Source organism: Panthera uncia (genome assembly GCF_023721935.1).
Source record: "Panthera uncia isolate 11264 chromosome C1 unlocalized genomic scaffold, Puncia_PCG_1.0 HiC_scaffold_3, whole genome shotgun sequence".
NCBI lineage: Eukaryota > Metazoa > Chordata > Mammalia > Carnivora > Felidae > Panthera > Panthera uncia.
In genome coordinates, this window is record NW_026057584.1 from 54,783,827 (window position 1) to 54,804,623 (window position 20,797).

General features: G+C 39.6%; 1 protein-coding gene across 3 annotated transcripts in view; it reads right to left on the reverse strand.

The window, feature by feature from the left end:
• Positions 1-20,789, reverse strand: part of OSBPL6 (oxysterol binding protein like 6) — a 213,226-nt gene extending 192,437 nt beyond the window's left edge. For all 3 annotated transcript variants that reach the window (XM_049615956.1, XM_049615958.1, XM_049615955.1), the window contains exon 1: positions 20,680-20,789. The gene's annotated coding sequence lies outside the window, so the exon portion shown is untranslated. The remainder of the gene's footprint in view (positions 1-20,679) is intronic.
• Positions 20,790-20,797: the final 8 nt, after the last annotated feature.

Genomic DNA, 20,797 nt, shown 5'->3' on the forward strand with positions numbered 1-20,797 from the left:
AATACTTTAGACATCACCAAAGAAAAGATTAGTAAACTTGAAGACAGAGCAATAGTAACTATCCAAAGTGAAACAGAGAGAAAAGAGAATTTTTAAAATGAACAGAGCATCAGTGAGCTGTAAGACAACTTGAAGCAGTCCAATATGCAGGTAAATACAGACTCCCACAGGAAAGGAGAGTAAAGAAAAGCTAGAAAAAAAGCTTTGAAGAAATAATGGGGTAAATTTGTCAAACCTTCTTGAAAGCTAAAACCCCACAGATCCAAGAAGCTCAATGCACCCCAAGCACAAGAAACATGAGGAAAACCACAACTCTTTCTGCCATGTAAGGATATGAGATGTCTACAACCCAGAAAAAAAACCTCACCAGAACTGAATATGCTGGAACCCTGGCCTCAGACTTCCAGCCCCCAGAACTATAGGAAACCCATTGATCTACGCATGCCTACCATGTGACTTGATTTTAAAGCTTCATATCTGATGATGAAGAACCATGAATCCTAATCAGCGGACAGACTTCTCAGGATGAAAAAGAATACCACTGGTCCCATCAGCACTTTCTCCACATGTATACATATTTGCAAACCATCCCTAATGTCTGCCCTGCACCAGGTCTGGATAAAATAGCCAGACGTCTGATGATAAGTGTAAGACTGACACTGGCTTGGACACTTCACTGAACCTCTCAGAACCTCAGTTTCCTCATCTACAAAATGAGAGAGGTAGACCAGAAGTTTCTAAGGTCCTTTCTACGATTTGGATAATGCTGGATAGGCTAATGTCCTAGTTAAATATTAGGTATTTAGACAACAAGAAAATATAATGATAGATACTTTGGTCATCTGTCACAAAAGAGTCTCAAAGTAGTCCCCCAAAAACATTATTCTGAAGCATGGTCATTCTTTCCCTCTCAAGTTGTCATTCTGATTTTATGAAAATCAGCTGTCCACCACCTGCCAACTCCCAACACTGCTATCAATATTTTCTTTAGACAGAGTACTAACCGTGACTCTTAAGTATCTTCAAATCAGAGAGATGAATTTAACTTTAATCCTCAAAAAATAATAATGTATGTGAGGCATACAATTTTAGGAACATTCTTCTAAAAGTTTTCTGGAATTCCTAAAGAAAATCCATCCATTTTAGAAAGAAAAGTCAAAGGAATCATGGAAAACCACACAAAATTACCAAGTAACTCCCTCTCCCCACAACACATCCTGGTACAAAGTACTTTTACATGCAATATTATCATCCAAGTTGCATTTTTAAACTAAAACTTGGAGGCAGATGTGAACTAACTTGTCAAAGTCAATGTTCTATCACCACCCTCAAAAAGAGATTGCTAATTTCCTGTTGTAAACACAGTCATCATATCTATGCCAGAAGAGGAGAAAGGAAAAAGATTTGTGGATAGCTTTTTAAAGTGTCTCAAGAAACAGAACTTTACTTTCATTTAACTCATACATTACTGCTTTGCAAAGAAATGTGAAATGGACTGTTTTAAACCAAAAGGAAGCAATTAAAAAGCTCTAGCATCTTCAACTGAAAGAAATGCATGCTAACCTTTGTTTACTTTATTGTTGGCTTTGAAAACTATTATCCCTAAACCTGTCACTTCACATATGTGGCCTGCTTACAAAGAACAATTAGGAATTTTTCTCAAAGTATTTTCTTATATATTTCTTACACAGAGAAGCAAATAATTGTCAGCTGGCTACCCTATAAATGGACATTTGAGAATAGAAGTATGGCACTTTTTTATCCAAATACGTGTTTTCCTTTAAAGTTTAAAGGAAAAACTCTAGAAGCTTTTTCTTCAATGCTCTCAAAGATCAGAGTATAAATACAAATTGAATAAACCCATAATTAGTGTTTCTAATAGCAAACAATGTACAGTATAATTTTATATGAACCAATTAACAAAAATTATATATTCAACAACACTTACTGAATGCCCACTATGTACAAAGCTATGTGACATGGGAGCTAAAAAGATGAATAGACGGAGCTTTCTGTTTCTATGAAAAGCTCTTTAATAGCATTAGTTTTGGGGATTTACCAAGTGAAAATAAAAAAAAAACCTTAATGGTTATCAGTCCCACTGAGGCTCCCCATGACATCTCAGCACTCACTGAAAGGCAGTGAAAGGTTGAAGACTCAATATCTCAGTGAGCCAGGAAACCATAGGATACAGCCCCAAACCTAGGCAATAAACCAGTCTGCCTTCTTCTAAAAAGACCCTGAAAAGCACTCAGCAGCAAATATAGCAAATATCAAGCATCCTCAGGACCAAATCAACAGAAATATGAAATGTGTGGAAGGGGTAATGGTCAAGGAAGAACAGTGGAAAGGAGGGAAAAGAATCTTTCTTTTATTTCATGCAGCATTTCCACCGTGATTTTAAAAATTAAAATGCTGCCTTTACATGCTGTCACATGGCAACTCTCATGTGCTTTAAGAAAAGTGAGGGTTTGGGGGCGCCTGGGTGGTTCAGTCAGTTGAGCGTCCAACTTCAGCTCAGGTCATGATCTCGCGGTCCGTGAGCTCGAGCCCTGTGTCAGGCTCTGTGCTGACAGCTCAGAGCCTGGAGCCTGCTTTGGATTCTGTGTCTCCTCTCTCTCTGAGCCTCCCCTGCTCACACTCTGTCTCTCTCTCAAAAATAAATAAACATTTAAAAAAAAATTTTTTAAGTGAGGGTTTTGCCTATCCTTCTTTTAATTACCAATTGGGATTAATAATTTTGGTCAAAAAATAGTAATTCTAGTCATATTTTACTATTTGCCAGATAGCATTTACTTATATACTGAAAATAGCAAAGCCAGAGTTAAGACTGCAAAGCAACCAAGGGACATATGCTACATCCAGTCTCTTCTCAGAAAGTTTTAAAAAATTATAGACTGTCATTAAATAATAGTTACTTAACATCAATGTTGTACTAAATGCCGAGTGAGTTAGACAAGTTCGAAATCTGAAGGAAATTTCTAGTTGAGTAACTATCCATTAACTGAAAAACAAGAGCCAATTAAATTCACTATGATCATTTCAGCTCTCATATGTCTGTGATGCTACTACTCCCATCCTGAATACTTCGGTGACATTTGAAGAGTGTGTACTATGGGCCAGAAAAGCACAGAACACTGGACACAATAACCTGAGATTTAGGGCCTACATTACAGTGAAGAAAAACATTTCGGCAAGTTACTTAACCCCTTTGTGCATTAGTTTTCTCATCTTTAAAATGGAGCTAATAATAATACTAACCAGTAGCATTGTTGTGAGGATTTAATAGTTAATTCAAGAAAAGCACTTAAAACAAAGGCTAGCACCTAGTGAACTGCATAACATCAGCTATTATTATTGTGTCTATGTTTTCACAGCTAATAGGACAATTCTTTCTACTAAGCCCTTTCATACATTCTTAGCCGGAGTGAAAAATGATTTTAAAAAGTGTCTGAAGGACTGGGCTATTAGAGGACATGTAACAAAGGCCTTAAAGTGTTCACATCCTTTTATCCTCAATATGGCCATTTTAGGGAATAGAGTTGTAAACAAAAATCTATGTACAAGGCCATTCATCAGGTTATTTATAATGCAGAAAAACCACCTGGCTGTCCCAACTAGAATAAGTAAAACATGGCACGTGCATAAAACGGAATATTCTGCACGTGTTAAAAATTAAGTTTAGCCAGGGGCTCCTGGCATTCAGCTAGAGTATCCAACTCTTGATTTTGGCTCAGGTCATGATCTCACTGTTTGTGGGTTCCAGCCCCACATCAGGCTCTGTGCTGATAGCACAGAGCCTGCTTAGGATTCTCTCTCTCCTTCTCTGTCCCTTCTCCCCTTCTTTCAAAGTGAATAAATAAACAAAAAAATTTTTAAGTTTAGTTATTGAAACAGTGAAAGGATTAGAAGTTGCTATGGGTTGTTAGGAGGAAGGATGAATAGGTGGAACAGAGGACTTGGGGGCAGTAAAACTACTCTGTATGAAACTATAATGGTGAATACATGTCACTACACATTTGTCCAAATCCACAGAATATACAGCACGAAGAATGAACCTTACTGAAAACTGGACTTTGGGTGACGATGATGTGTCAGTGTAGATTCATCCATTTTAACAAATGTACCACTCTGGTACAGGGTGTTGATAGTGGAGGCTTGGCTTATTTGGGGTAGGGGGTATATGGGAAATCTCTATGCTTTGTGCTCAGCTTTGCTGTCAACCCAAAACTGTTCTATTTAGAAAAGTTTCTAAACCCAAAACTGTTCTATTATAGAAAAGTAAAGTCTATTTTTAAAATTAAGTTTAGAAGAATGGAGATGATAAATAATCACGATTCATTGCTGAGTTAAAGAAAGCAATTTGTAAAGAAGTAAAAACATATATCCAAACATTAAAATTTTGTCTCCAGAAATGATATTTTTAAAAAAAAATTTTTTTTAATGTTTTTACTTATTTTTGAAGGAGAGAGAGAGCATGAGCGGGGGAGGGGCAGAGAGACAGACACACACAGAATCCGAAGCCGGCTCCAGGCTCTAAGTTGTCAGCACAGAGCCCGGTGTGGGGCTTGAACTCACTAACTGTGAGATCATGACCTGAACCGAAGTCAGACACTTAACCGACTGAGCCACCCAGGTGCCCCCAGAAACGGTATTTTTAAAAATTTTTTAATGCTTATTTATTTTTGAGAGAGAGGGAAAGAGAGTGTGAGCAGGGGAGGCGCAGAGAGAGAAGGAGACACAGAATCCAAAGCAGGCTCCAGGCTCTGAGCTGGCAGCACAGAGTCTAACACGGGGCTCAAACTCATGAACTGTGAGATCATGACCTGAGCCAAAGTCAGATGCTCAACCAACTGAGCTACCCAGGTGCCATTACAAACAGTCTTAAAGGTGATTTTTAAATATGTTTTTCTGTATTTGCAAAATTTTCTACAATGAGCTTGCATCACTTTAAATATGGCAGAAAGTTTTAGTACTTTCCTTTAAAATGTCACCTAGTTTTTAATTCAAAGTTATTGAAAAAAGACATGTTAAATAGAAAAGGAACAATCACTGACATAAACTGACATTTCTAACATCTCCACAAACCTGCAGAATCTCACGAATGACATAAAATCCTGTATCTTTGAGCTATCATGTACTCATTCATCCCACAAATATTAAACACCCATCATGAACTAGGTTCTGGGAATACAGCAATAACTAAGCTAGACAATGAAAGTTAGGAGACAAAAAAAAAAACCACCAAATAAACATATAAGGAAGATGTTCTCAGACTGGGATGCACGGGGGCGTGATAAACAGACATCAGCGGAGTGCTGGGGAGGGCCTCTCTGATATTCGAGCTGACATGGGAGAGGTGAGGAGGAGTCCAGGGGGGAAAGGTGCTCTAAAGGAAGAAAAAGAACAAGTGCCAAGGCCACGGAGTGGGACTAATCCAGGTTTATTAAAAGAACAGCAACAAGGTCACTGTGGTCATCAGTAAAAGTTGGGTCTTCACAGCTCTGCATCTAAAACACCTTGAAGCTACTGAACAATTATTATTTAAAATTGGTTAAGAGCCCAGGCTTCAGAGCCAAAGAGGTCTGACTCTACCTTGGTCACTTTCTGCAGGTGGACTGTGAGTTGGTTACCTCCTGTCTGGACCACAGCTTCCTCATCCATAAGATGGAAGTAAAAATAGCTACTCCAAGAGCATCTGCAAGGCTTTAAACAAGAGGATAATCATCTCAAATGTTTAGGAGAATGCTTGCCAGACAAAAAATGCTAAACAAATGGTAGCTAGTCTTAAAAGTGCCCTTTAGAGAATTAGAGAATAAGAAAGAAAGAAAGAAACAAACAAACAAACAAACTAGAAATTTTACTATATATGAATCACATCAATATAAATAAATGTATCTAATCTGACTTGGTGCTTCTTTTGGTTTAATGTCATGTCCCAGAAATTCTATTATATGCTATTTTGTCAAGAAAAGTCAATAAATCCCCAACCAAATCTCTCTGACCCCAGGAAGGATGAGGAGGGAATGCTTTTCATGCCCTTTCTTTAAACCTCCTTCTCTGTGAGTCTTCTGTTATATTTGTGATAGCCCATTTCTCTTCCTAAAAGTTCTTCCCTGTCTTGACTCAGGGACATGACTCTCAGTCTTTCGCCTATCCATCTATCTGTTCCTCCTCTACCCCAGTCTTCTCCTTCTGGTCTTCCCACTCCCTAAAAATGTCATCTGTTCCTAAACTTTTATCCATGCCCCTCTTAACCACAAAACCTCCTGGGATACCACACAGCACTAAATCACATTCTCAGCGTGACACTTAACCTCATTACATTTGATATTATACTAAGTTATATCTTATCTCCCATATTGGAAGGGCAGGTTCTTCAAAGCAGGATTGACAGCTAAATCATCTTTATTTCTCCCTTTAGACCTAACAAAACCTCTTGAACATAGTCGTTTTTATCAGTAACTACGTGGGTAAGCATATAAAACACTTTTAACAGGTTAATAACATTAAAACAGAGCCTTAGAAATACTGTTGGCAATTTTCTTATCTCTCTCAAATTAGCTTTTGATCTGTAACAAGGCATAAAAGACATTATGACTATATTTACATTTTACATAGTAAGTTTCTAACTAATGAATAATGTAGTTAATTTTCCATTAACATGGTGTTACGTAGCACTTACTATGTACCCTGTTCTTAGAAATGTATATGCATTCACGCATTCTATCCTCCTAACAATCCTCTGTGTTAGGCACTATTTTTATATTTTCCATTTTAGGAAACTAAAGCAAAGAAGAGCCAATCGACTTTATTCAAAGTCACACAACTGGACAAAGCCAAGCCAGGATTTGAACCCAGGCAGCCTTGGCCCCAGTCTGTGCTTATAACACTAAGCCTTACCTAAACAGCCACTCTCTAGAACAATCTAATTTTACATAAGCATTTTTGAACCCATCTAGAACTTTTACAGAAGCTTGCTATTCATAAATAACATATTTTTTTCTATAATATAAACAAATATATCTGTATTAACCACATCAAAGTTCTGGCTAAAGTATGCATATATAATACACTAATGCAAGTATCATAGTACCAATTTTACATTAAATAGTGCAATATTTTAAGTTACCTCATCTTAACTTCTGAATGTTACCAATCTAACACGGAATATTCTTGAGTATCCTGGGAAATTTATATTTTCATATAGATTTTTCTGTATTCTGAATCCATTTTTAAATTCAAGAAAACTAAGAATTTTCATGAATATGTAACATAAATCACACTAATGGTTCTTAGCATTAGTGTCACAGAGGACAACTATAATAATGCTATAATCTTGTTGAAAATGACAATTTAATATATGATGTTAGATTTTTAAAGGCTATACTTAGCCCTAATTAATTTACCTCTAGAAAATAATCTCCATTACTACAAAGTCTGCTTAATTCCCAGATGTTATACTTAAAGCTTTTAGGTTAATAAATCCAAAAATAGTAGAGAATTCTATTATTAAAATGCAAAACAAACTTTTAATGAACAAAATTCTTAAAATAACATAAGCCACTGCTTGTAGGTCTGATTTCTCAGCAGTTAATTTTTAAAGAAAAATTGTTTCAGTCTTTGCCTCACCAAAAGTAAAAACATCCAAGAGTGTTCAAAAGTAAAATCCTATTGACTAATCATAAAAGTAACCTGCCAAGGGGCACCTGGGTGGCTGTTGGTTAAACGTCTGACTCTTGATTTCGGCTCAGGTCATGATTTCATGGTTTGTGGGTTCAGCTCTGCATCCACTGACAGCACGGAGCCTGCTGGGGATTCTCTCTCCCTCTGTCTCTGCCTATCCCCAGGGTGCTCTCTTTCTCTCAAAAACAAACAAACAAACAAAACTTTAAAAAACGTAGCCTGCCAAAACCAGACACTCTTTTTACCCTTTTAAAGAGTGTAACACCTAAAGTATGCAGCCTAGACTCCGACAAGCTCATTCCCGGGGTCCTCACACTTGCTGTTCCCTCTGGCAGGAAAGGATCCGGACCCAGATTTGTGCACAACCTGCTCTTTCCCATCCTTCAAGTCCAGCTCAAATGTCTCCACCTAGCAAGGCCTTCTGCCTGGACAGTTCACCCAAATAAGTCATTGTTATGGATTGAATTGTATCCCCCCAAAAGATATGCCAAATTCCTAACCGCCCCCCCCCATACCTCAGAATGTGACCTCATTCAGAAATAAAATTGTTGCAGTGTAAGTAGTTAAGATGAGGTCATACTGGAGTAGGATTAGCTCTTAATCCATCATGACCAGTGTCCTTATTCAAAGAGGAGACACACAAACACAGAGAAGGCCATGGGAAGAAGGTAAGCAGAGACTGAGTTACGCCACAGCAAGTCAAGGAACACCTGGGGTCACCAGAAGGTAGAGGAGACAAGGAGAGACACATCTTGACTTTGGACTTCTAGCATCTAGCACTGAGAAAATACATTTCTACTGTTTTAAGCCACCCAGTTCCTGGTGCTTTATTACACAGGGCTAGGAAACTAATATACCCACCACCATTATTAACTGCTCTCTGACCCATCAATCACTTTCCTTGTCCTTACAGTTCTCAATGGTATCTAAAACGGCAAATGACTGTCTTTTATTTTTCAGTTACTTTTACTGACTGCCTTCCTTCATTAGAACATCAGCCTCATGAGCGAAGAGGCCTTTTCTGACTTCAAAGCAGAGCCTGGCACACAGTAGGTGATCAAGAAATATTCTGTTAAATAAATTGATGACCTTGAGAAAGATGACAGGATTAAAGAATGCCAAATGATCATTCACCTCCCACACTCTCAGCAAGTATAAACTGGCCCTAAAAAAGAAGCTCCTGTTTTACTTGGGAGGACAAAATCCGCAAGGGGCGGCCAAAGGGAAGACCCATGGTGGAACAGGAACGAGAAGGAGCCTCTGAGTTGTAGGGGACAGTGACTGCTGTGGGGTTTCAGGAATGAGAAGGTAAGAAGGGGCAAGAAGGAAGTGATGGGAGAGAGAGACCTGCGTGTGGCAAGGGCAAGAGCCGGTGACGGAAGCTGAGAAGAGACAAAATGCCACTGGGTGGGGAGAGGGAAGGGCAGCATCCTTGCAACTGCCAGAGATGGGCTGACCTAGGGGACTGAGGGCTGCTTTACCCCACGTTGATTAGAAATCAGATTTTCTACTTACTTAACAAACTAATTTTCAAAGAACCATAATAATGATAATTAAAAAGGATTGTAACAATTTTTAGAAAAAGTATTTTGCAACATGATTCCTACAATCATCACCAAAGTTTTCCTTTCCTTTAGTATAACTCATAACTATTCATATCATTGCTTATTAAATTCATATCGGCATATTATTGTTCCTCCCAAAGCTATGACCCACTAACTATTCAGTTGCTACCTTGGCTTTCTCCGTCTTACTAATCTCTACCTCAATATTCAGCATCCCTTTGTGGGCTCTAAGATGGCAAAGGCATGATGAAACAATCCCACTGGAGAAAGAATGTGTTTAACAGTAGAGCACCAGAAAAGGTTTTAGAAGTTATAAAAATATTCCGAGGAATGGATATTTCAAGGTATGAAGGGGAGAGTCTTATCTATACAACAAGGAGGGTGGAAGAGACCAGCGATTCTTAGAACAAGCTCCCAAAACCAAGGGCACTTTAAAAAAATGCATATTCTGGGGCGCCTGGGTGGCTCAATCGGGTGAGCATCCGACTCTTGGTTTCGGCTCAGGTCATGATCTCACAGTTCGTGGGTTCAAGTCTTGCATCAGACTCCACACTGACAGTGCAGAGTCTGCGTGAGATTCTCTCTCTCCCTCTGTCTGCCCCTCCCCCCTTTTTCCCTTTCTCTCAAATAAACTTAAAAAAATAAAAACGCATATTCCTAGACACCGCATCACACCTCAGGAAAAATGGCTGCGACCCGTAACGTAACATTTTTCTCTGTACTACCACTGTAAACCACCTCTGAGGGAGTCAGAGTAGCAATTAATACCATCACCATGTCTGCATTCTTGCCGCCTCAGGTTTCTGCCACCATCTTCTTCAATGTCTCCTCTCTCTGAACTCTCATCTGCACCCTGTTCCTAATCAGTGTTCCTTGGGTCTCCCTCCCAGTGAGAACAGTTAGCTGGGAGCCCAGTGGCAAGACCAGGGACACCAAGCAAACCGATGCATGACAACTCTGTCCCAAAGGGCAACTTGTGATTTCCCTCCTCTTTGGACTGTAGCCTGTCAGAGTAGTAGTAAGGGTGAGTCTTCACGGCAACTACCATGTTCATTCAGTCCAGAATGGGCCCCACATTTCCAAAGCAATGCTATTGGTTATAACTACTCAACATTCTTGATCAGTAGAACTGATCCTCAAGACTTTTTTTATTGAAATATAACGGACAGACAATATACTATTCATTTTAAGTGTACATCATATGATCTGACATTTTTATACATTATGAAATGATCCCACTTATTAGTCTAGTTACCTTCTGTCACCATACAAAGCTGTTACAATATTAGTAACTATATGCCCTATGCTGTACATTACATCCCCATGACTGAAATATCTTATAACCGAAGTTTTCACCTCTTAAAGAAGTATTAAAATTAACTTGGTTTGAATAGATAATATGTTCATATGCTTAAAAATTCAAAAGTAAGGGATATACTAAATAAGTGTCCTAAGTAAGTGTCCTTCCATCCCCACCCAACCGTCCAATTTTCTTCCCCAGAGTCAATCACTGTTAGCAATTCCTTGTGTCATCTTCCAGAGACAGTCTTTTTCAAAAAAAAATTTTTTTTTTAACATTTATTCATTTTTGAGAGAGTGCAAGCAGGGAAGGGGTAGGGAGAGGGAGACACAGAATCCGAAGCAGGCTCCAGGCTCTGAGCTGTCAGCACAGAGACCGATGTGGGGCTTGAACTCACAAGCTGTGAGATCAGGACCTGAGCCAAAGTCAGACACTTAACCAACTGAGTCACCCCAGTGCCCGAGACATAGTCTTTACACATAAACACATATTTATAAACTCATATTTAATACCAATGGCCATATACCACTCTGTACCTTGATTTGTTCCCTTATTATATCTTAGAGATCATTCCATATCAGCAAATATAAAATAATCTCACTCTTTTTAACAGCTACTTAGTTTTGTTTCTGCTCATAATTTTTTAACCAATCCCATATGAATAGATATGTAGCTTTCTCTAAGTCTTTTGCCATTACAGACAATGTTGCAATGGACATCTTTGTGCAAATTTGTTTCGGATGTACAAGTAGAACTATAGAAAAATTTCTTATTAGTCAGTCAGAGAAAGACAAATATCATATGACTTCACTCCTATGAGGACTTTAAGACACAGAACAGATGAACACAAGGGAAGGGAAGCAAAAATAATATAAAAACAGGGAGGAGGACAAAACATAAAAGACTCTTAAATATGGAGAACAAACAGGGTTACTGGAGGGGTTGTGGGAGGGGGGATGGGCTAAATGGGTAAGGGGCATTAAGGAATCTACTCCTGAAATCATTGTTGCACTATATGCTAACTAACTTGGATGTAAATTTAAAAAATAAAATAAAAAAATAAATGCTTAAAAAATAAAAATGAATTAAAAATATAAAATAAAAAAGGAACAAAAAAAATTTCTTAGATTTTCCAGGATGAGAAGGTAGGTGAGTTTTTAATTTTGGTATCCACAGATGCTGTACCATTTTGTACCCCTATCAACAGCATATGAGCCTTTCAGCTTCCCTAAAGCCTTGCCACCATAAGGGATTAATAAACATCAAAGATCTTTGCCAACTTAATAGGTTAAATAGTTTAAAGTTGCATTTCTCTTATCATGAGTTAATTTCATCTTTTTAAGCACCATTCGTAATTCCTTTTCTGTGAACTATTTGTTTGTTCCTTTGCCCCCTTTCCTGTTAGATTAACAGTTATTTTTCTTGTTGATCTATAGGAGCTCTTTGGATATTGAGGAATTAAGCCTTGTCTGTGACATGATACAGTTTCTTTCTCATGTGGTCATGTTTATCTTCTCTCTGTACAGATAATATTTTTCCTTAAATGGAATTTAATTTATCACCATTTATCTTACTTATTCTGCATTCTTCAAGATAGTTCGAAGTTGATTTTTTTGTTAAGTGTAGAGGCAGATATCTTCCCTTGTATCTGATTTCCATCAGCTGGGACTGAAATGAGACTATAAGACAAGCTGGGATAGAATACCCATGTCCTTCTCTCCCTGACCTTCCTCCTCCATCACCCTGAGCTCTTTCAGACCTTGCTTGCCGCTCTCTCACTTTCTTCACCGAGTTTCACGTGAACCCTACATTTGCTTGGCCTACCTTGGAGCTCACACTCTTTTTATAGTTCTTGCTTCCATTTGAAGTTTACTGAGATCAAAAAGAATTTCATTAATGTCTTTTCATAATCAACATGCCATTCAAACTGTGCTGCTTTTTCTATTCTAGGAAAATTATACAACAAAAACTGCTCAGATTGTTGCCTGATGGGGTGCGAATATGCAAAAGATTGTCTAGCTGCTACAGATAAACAGAAAGCAAAAATGTTATCTTAATTTAAAATAAAAAAAATCAGACTTCATCTCTAGAAATGACATGAAACAATTTTTTTTAATTTTTAGCGTTCCTTTAGATACTTTATTCTTGAAACTTTAGTCATTGATAATAGTTTGTTACTTATAGCAACGTTGTATAATATACAAAAAATCAAAGTAACTTGTTCAAATTAGGATAAAACTTAGGTACTGTATAGGAGATGTAAAATAAACCTATGGCTAAAAATTGAGGCCAGGTTTATTTTAGGTTTGACTTTTGAAAAAAAAAAAAAAGGTTCTAAAAATACACTGCTGTTGTTCTCCCTTCTACTTCCACACTCTTTTCAAAAGGTGGGTAGGTCTGTCTCAAGATCTATGGTGAGAACTGCCTCGATATGATGCAAGATCAAAAAGTAGAAGTTAATGTTCTATTCCTGACTCCATTCCCTCCACACGTTGATTGTCTCTTATATTAGCATATGGAAAGAGAATGACAAAGGAAAAGAGATAGAAAAGTACACAGCACTGGATAATTTAATTTTTCTCTATCCTTTCCTGTCCATGGAGTTAAAAGACAAAGCTATGAGTATCAAAATAGCAAACAGCCAAAATTTTTGAATAATGATATTTGTAGTGTTCATTCTTCTCATCATACCCTCAGAACAAAGTCTTTTTTCTAAACCCACCCCCCCAAAATTAAAAATGGATATATGTATGATTTCACTTTCTATACCAGACATTCAAGAAGGAGAATGATGCAAAAGAGGATTAAAATTCCACTGGAGAGGTTGCTATGGGTTCATTTTCTCATTCATTTACCCATAATTTAGGGAAGAGCATTATTTCCTGTTATCCCCAACAGAAGCAAATTCTTTGGCACATTATTTTCTAGCTATATTTGCACACGGGGCTTGCACCTCACTGGGCAAATCTCTAAGCCTCAGGTTATCCACCTGGAAAACAGGAGAGGCTGGAAAAGAAGATGTTTTTTGTTTGTTTTAAGATTTATTTATTTTTGAGAGAGAGCACAAACAGGGAAGGGGAAGAGAGGGGGACAGAAGACCTGAAGCAGGCTCTGTGCTGACAGCAGTGAGCCCATTGCAGGGCTTGAACTCACAAACTGTGAGATCATGACGTGAGCCAAAGTTGAACACTCAACCACCTGAGCCACCCAGGTGCCCCCAGAGTAGAAGATCTCTTAAACCTCTTTCAGCTCTAACATCTTATGAATCAATATGAAGGTCATTCAAGCAGCAACACATCAAGCAAAGATAAGTATTTCTAGTGCCTGAGTATTTTCTTCATGTATAAATTCATATATAGGTTTTCTTGAGTAGAGAAAAATATAATCCATCGTCTCTAAAGCAGAAGATAATTCTTGGTGTATTAATCATGAATTTTTTGCACCTAGCGTCAACACTGGTGAAACACATTCAAAGTACAATCTGCCAGTATCTTATTTAAAGGTACTTATTTAGGGGCGCCTGGGTGGCTCAGTCAGTTGAGCGTCCGACTTTGGCTTGGGTCATGATCACGTGGTCTGTGGGTTTGAGCCCTGTGTCGGGCTTTGTGCTGACAGCTCAGAGCCTGGAGCCTGCTTCGGATTCTGTGTCTCCCTCTCTCTCTCTGCCCCTCTCCTGCTCATGCTCTGTCTCTCTCTCTCTCTCTCTCTCTCTCTGTCAAAAATAAATATAAACATTAAAAAAAAATTTTAAGGTACTTATTTAAACTTACTTTTACGTAAACTTGTTTACATATTTACTTATTTAAACTTATTTGAAGTTTAAGAACTTAGTCACCTACTTAACACTCTCTCTAACCCAATTTTCCCTTAGATAGTCCTGGATATTCAGCTACTTGGCTTGGCCTCCTCTCTAGCTCTGCTGTTTGACAGCTTACTGCAGATTTGGAGACACTGGCCTTGTTAGATGGAATACCATCACAAAGGGTAGGTTTTACTTTCATAAACTGCCAAAGCAGTAGCAGAAAGAGTCATCGGATTGTTCTGCTTTCTTTAGTTAATGTAATCCTTACAGTTTACAGATATTTAACATTTACATTATAATTTATTCTAGTATAAAAACTATACTAAGGGGCACCTGGCTGGCTCAGTCGAAAGAGCATGTGACTCTTGATCTCAGGGTCATGAGTTCAAGCCCCAGGTTGGGGTTAGAGATTACTAAGAAACAGAGATAAACTTTCAAAAAAAAAAAAAAAAAAAAGGACTGATCTTAAAAACTACACTACTGGGGCGCCTGGGTGGTTCAGTCGGTTGGTGTCTGACTCCGGCTCAGGTCATGATCTCACGGACCGTGAGTTCGAATCCCGCGTCGGGTTCTGTGCTGACAGCTCAGAGCCTGGAGCCTGTTTCAGATCCTGTGTCTCCCTCTCTCTCTGCCCCTCCCCTGTTCATGCTCTGTCTCTCTCCATCTCAAAAATAAATAAACGTTAAAAAAAAATTAAAAAAAAAAAAAAACTACACTACTGTACCAAGTAAGCGACATAAACTCAAAGAGAAAGGGTTCATATAACTCAACAGGAACATCATCTTGAGACCACCATGATTCAGTATATTCAATTCCCTATAATACTATGTTGGATCTTTTAATAGACATTCGTATTTGTCTATTTTCTATTTTTCCCTTTAAAAACCAATTCAGCACTAGGACACACTCCATTCGTTACAAATCTGACTTCACTCACCCAGCTCTCCCTTTCCTGATCCCTTTCTCCTGTTTGACAACATTTAAGTGTCCATGACAAAAGGTCTTACAATGAGTTTAAAACCTTCTGCTTTAAAAAGCCGATAAAACAGAAGTACATTTAAAGTAACTGTTCTTTGCAGGCACTGCATTTTTTTTCCCCATAGCACTCTCAATTCAAGGAGGTCTAAACATAAATCTGGAAAAAGTTTAAGGAACAAAAGAAAAAATAGATACTTCATGCAAATTCTAAAACCAAAGCCAGATCCACCCCACACACATGCATACATATTCAATAGTGACTTGTTTTTGGTAGATTCTGTTTTGGGTAGGTCCCTGAGGGCAGAAAGGTTTACGACCCAACACTTAATATGGTGTCTGGTACATAGTAGGTGCTCAGTAAAGGCTACGTGAATGAAGAAGAAAGGCACTTGATGGCCCATGTCACCTTCACATAAGACCCACAGACTCTGGTCACTTCTCTGTGAAAGTGATCAGCTCAGGGTTTGGTAACTGAATGGATGGATGCAAAACTGCCTCCAAAGTTCTTGGAAACTCAGAACCATGCCAGAAACCATGCCAATTTCACTAACTGAGATGTGTATCATGTCAGTTATCCCTACAATTAATTTTAGCTCATTGTTTTGACCAAAGCTACTAAGTCCACCCTGGTTTTCAAATCATTAAATATTTATATCTATTGAGGCGATGTGGGGAAGGTGTAGCTGAAGCAAGGAATGTGACTAATCATTCACATGAGAGAGTAGAGAGAGAGTCCTTTACTCTCTTAGGAGCTTTTAGATAATTTCTGACTATAATGGTAAGCAACAACCTTTTTCCTTTGGAAGGTCTATCTTTTCCTTTTTCTTTTTTTCTTTAAGATACTGCCACATTTCCATTCAACTGCTGTTGGAACCACCAGCAAGATGTCAAGATGTTCTCCAAATCACTATGCCAAGGAAAGGCAATTGAGGACTAGATTGCCTTGGAGAAAACTATACAGCCACTAATCATTGTATCAGCTGGTGCGAAATCAGTGAGAAAATAACGTTAGAGAGGATGAGAAGACATCAAGAAATATATGTAAAATCAGAAAAGGAATTTTAAAATATGATGAGAAAATGCTGAATACCTATCATAATATTGACAAATTAAAATGCCAGCTAAAATGGTATTCAATCAAAGTGACACTATATATTATCCCAGAATAGCCCTAGAAATAAAAAGCCTTATCCTGTCCCCACAGGAGGGCACAAGCAACTCTTTATTATAATGAAGAGAACCTAAAAGATTGAAACCCTTTATCTTTTTCAATGGAGTATATATCAGAGAATATAAACGCATGCGCCATTACTTTCCAACATTAGATGGCAAATAGCATGAAAGCAAACATTAGCCCTAAAGACTCTAGTCCCTCAATCACATCTTGTTCCCTGCACCCATGGGAAGTGGCCATTAGTATCTTCATTTTAGATGTGCCATAACTGAAGATCAGGGGGGTTTTCCCCCCAAATTACATACAACTAGTAAACTGTCCAGAAAGATTTGATTTCAACCCTTGTGGTTGTGATGCCAGTACACTCTCAATTCCATGAACCCTACTCACTGCCAATGCCAAAACATCTTCTTCACACCTTAAACCATTAATCCGTAACCTCCTTTACACAAGTAAATAAAAAATTACACAGATGAATTTTATGTACTCTTCCCTCTCAGATAATCTTCCACGTGCAACAGATACATCATTAGAAAATCACATTCTTCGCTGTGAGTGTCCTAACTGCCCACCAGCTCCATGCCCACATTTTCAAACATGAGCTTGAATATCTATTACCCCACACTTGACGCGTCTAAATCCTATTAAAATCTCCTACCACAACTTCTCTATTTCTTTTAATTATAGTGAAACATCTTTGACTCCTTCCTCCTCTTCTTATTTAGGATCTTAAGTCGTGGATTCTCCTCCCAGTGTCTTTTAAAATCCATTCTTTCCTTTTAGTTCTCACCAAGTGGAGAACTCGCATCTCAATCAGCCAGGTATTCCTAGCCAGTATCCTGCCTGAATCTCTCCCCCTCCCACCCCCACCTCCCAATCTATCAGTTTTCCAGACTTTTTAATAAACTCTTTGAGTGGTTCACTGTTGGAAAATTTCCCATGGCTGTTTCCACTTGTGTTCATTTCCTCTGTCCAAGATGGCTGAAGTTCCTCTTCTCAGCAAGGCCACTTCCTGCTCATCTTCCCTGTAAGCCTCTGCTGTGAACTCTATGCAATACATGCCTATGCACAGGGACTGCTTCCTTGTCCCTCAGCTGACATCTTGTGGGTCTTTTAGTACAGTAGCCTGTTCTGCCTTGTGTTAATTCTATATTGTCCTTATTTTCTTTTTCCTTAGAATTTTAAGCTATTACTGATCTATGCATGACCCCCCCCTTTTTTTTTTAAATATAATGATCACTTAAGAACTTACCACCAACTCTAACTACTAGATCATTACCAATAACTTATATCCATCTGTGTGTTCCTCCTCATGACATCTGCCTGGTCCTCCCAGAAGACAACTGCTATCCTAGGTTTTAAGTTTATCATGCTCTTGCTTTAAAACAAACAAACTAAGTAACTAACATGCATTTCAACACATACACATATATAAATGCTTGTTTTTATTTGATGATTTGTGTTTGCTTATTTCCCTGGCTTGTGTAAATTAGTATAACAATTTTGGGAAATAATTTGGCAATGTCTAGTAAGTTGAACTCACACGTCCTACAAATCAGCAATTCTGTACGGTGGTATTTACCCAAAAGAAACACTTGCACTGTGCCCCGGGAAACATGAATGATCAGAGCAGCACACCTAGCAATTTTTTTTTTAAGTAGAAACAAAAAAAGGCCATTGGCAGAACAGGGAAACATTACTATAGACACATAATGGAATAATGTGCAGCAATGAAAGTGAATGAACTACAGCTGTATACAACATGGATGAATCTTGGTGACAATATGTTCAATGGAAAAAAATTCCCAGAAGTCAATGGGTAGTATGAGACCTTTTTTGGAAGATTAAAAACAAAATAAAAAAAAAAGTATTATAATTATTACTTAACCTTTGCAGTTAAAAAAAAATCTCTCTTTTGAGAATTCATGACTTATCTGCAGAAACTAGTCTACAAATTCTTGAAGGCAGAGTCATCTTTACTTCTCATGTGTATTTCCCACATTGCCTACACCAATGTCTTGAACAGGTAGATGCTCAATAAGTTATTATCCATTGAATGATTACTGAATGCTACCTAAACAAGGCATTTTAATGAAATTTAAATCTTCTCCCTCATCCAGTAGATTCATGAATAAAGTCACATAAAACTTTTACCTACTTATGCATTAACTTAATTCTATTTCTGCAATGGTACTACAGATCTCCAACCACACATATTTCATCTTAGAAGGACTTCACCTTTCTTCTTGGAGTAAGGTAACATAAGGTTAAAGCAATCCAGGGACAAGAAAACTTATGAGATCCTGCAAAAGTTCGGCAGAATCACAGGACACTATACCAAGAGACATCTGATGAACCACCATGATTTGAAACTGAGACATCCCAAGAGGAATCCAGCCAATGAATGCACAACTGAGCCAATCAACATCAAAGCTGAAAATATGGGCAAAAACTGGATTTTTAGGTTTTTCTAAAAGCAAAGATTTTCATTAGAAAATATTTTGTTTCCACTCTGAGGGGAAAAAAAAATTACTTCTTAGGGGGAAACACAGGAAATCCCGGGGTAAAAGAATAACTGGAATACTATTCCACCAATCAGGGCCTTCCTTCTAACTCAAGGAGGACTATGCAGAGTCTCCATAGGTGATTAGAGGGGAGCTACACTGCAGCTTCCCTCCGACCTTGGGAACTCTGCTCACTCTGAGTTACTGCGAGGTCTCCCGTTTCATTTATTATTAGTCTTTGTATCTGCAATGCTGTAGCTTTGGTGAGGACTATCAACACTGTGAGCCTGCAGTACCCAAAACTGTAGAAATGCTTCCAAAAAAACAAATGGGAGGGGAGGAGGGAGGAAAAATCACAACCAAGAGAAAAACAAAGTTAATGATATGAAGACGGGATGTTTTTAAATTTCACCTTTGAAGAAAGACTGCATTTATTAATCAGCTCTGTGATCTACAACTAGCCGCTGGCAGGCAATTTATTTTTTAATTAAGAAAAGATGTCCAAGAAAAAATGATTTTGTTGTTTAGGAAAAACAAGACAAAACAAAAGTGAATATAACAATTTGCCAAAACTAGTCCAGCGATTTAAAAAAAGAAAATTCATATGGAGGAAACAACCTATAGGACTTTGCGTCTTGGAGAAAGAAATAATCTGGCAACCCAGTGGGTTCACTTAGTTTCGTGTCATTTGCTTCATGTCCATTATGTAATGCTTTCCCCAGCTTTAGGTCTGTATGTTTAAGCTACCGTTCAGGTATATCACAGAATTGCCACAAAATCAGGATCTGGTCATAACTTTCAAAACCATCTTCAAAGGTGTCACGCAAATGTGTCTACAACAGTAGAGGCTTTTTGAAAAATCTGCTGGTGTCATTACTTCTTCCCGGCTTCCTCCCCAGGTCTCCCTACCCCTCCTCCCCCAGCATCCCCGGCGACACGATCTGCGGGCAGCTCCCGGCTCGATGCAGGGGAAGCACGTCTTAACTGCAATGCAAACGTTGTCCCGGTCTGAACCAGGGAAGGCAGTCTCGGCCCTGGCTGGAGGTGTGGACCAAGGCTGCAGGGAAGGCTGCAGGGGAGCCAGCAGCGGGTGGACAGGGGTGCCCCGCGAGGGCAGTCCGCAGTGCACGCGCACAATAAAACCCAATGCACAACTTCCCCAGCCGCTCCTCTCGGCTGCCCGGATTCGCTGGGAGGTGCGGCGTAGGCGTTAGCTGGAGCAGGCGCGGGCGCCGGCGCTCTCACCGCGCGGGTTCGGTTCTCCGCTGACAATTACATCAGTCCTTCTCCCGGCCCCAGCTTCAATCCCCGGCAATCGAGGGGGAGCGGGGGCGCCGGGCAGCGCGGAGGAATGCGGGCGTGAGAGCCCGGCGGCCGGAATTCCCCAACCACGAGGGGGAAGGGAGGGCGGCGAACGGGGACCTTGACCCAGACACCCCCTCCCACCTTGGCCGTAGGGCCGGACAGGCATCGCCGCCCCCGCCGCCCGGGCCCACCGGCCGGCCGGGGAAACCCCCAGGGGGCGACGACGCCTCGAGGGCCCAAAGCCCGGCTGCCCAGCCGCGCGTCCCTCCGAGTCCTCGGCCCTCCGGACGCGCACAATGCCCCCGGGCCGCGGTGCGGGCACCGCTGTGGCGGCTCCCGGGGTCCCCCTGCGCCAGGACACCTACCTGGAGGAAAAGCAGCGGCGCCGCCGAGTCTGCGGCGGCAGCGGCGGCGGCGGCGGCGGCGGCGGGAGGCGGCTCCGGCAGGCGGGCGGGCGGGCGGACGAGCGCGCGGGCTGGCCGG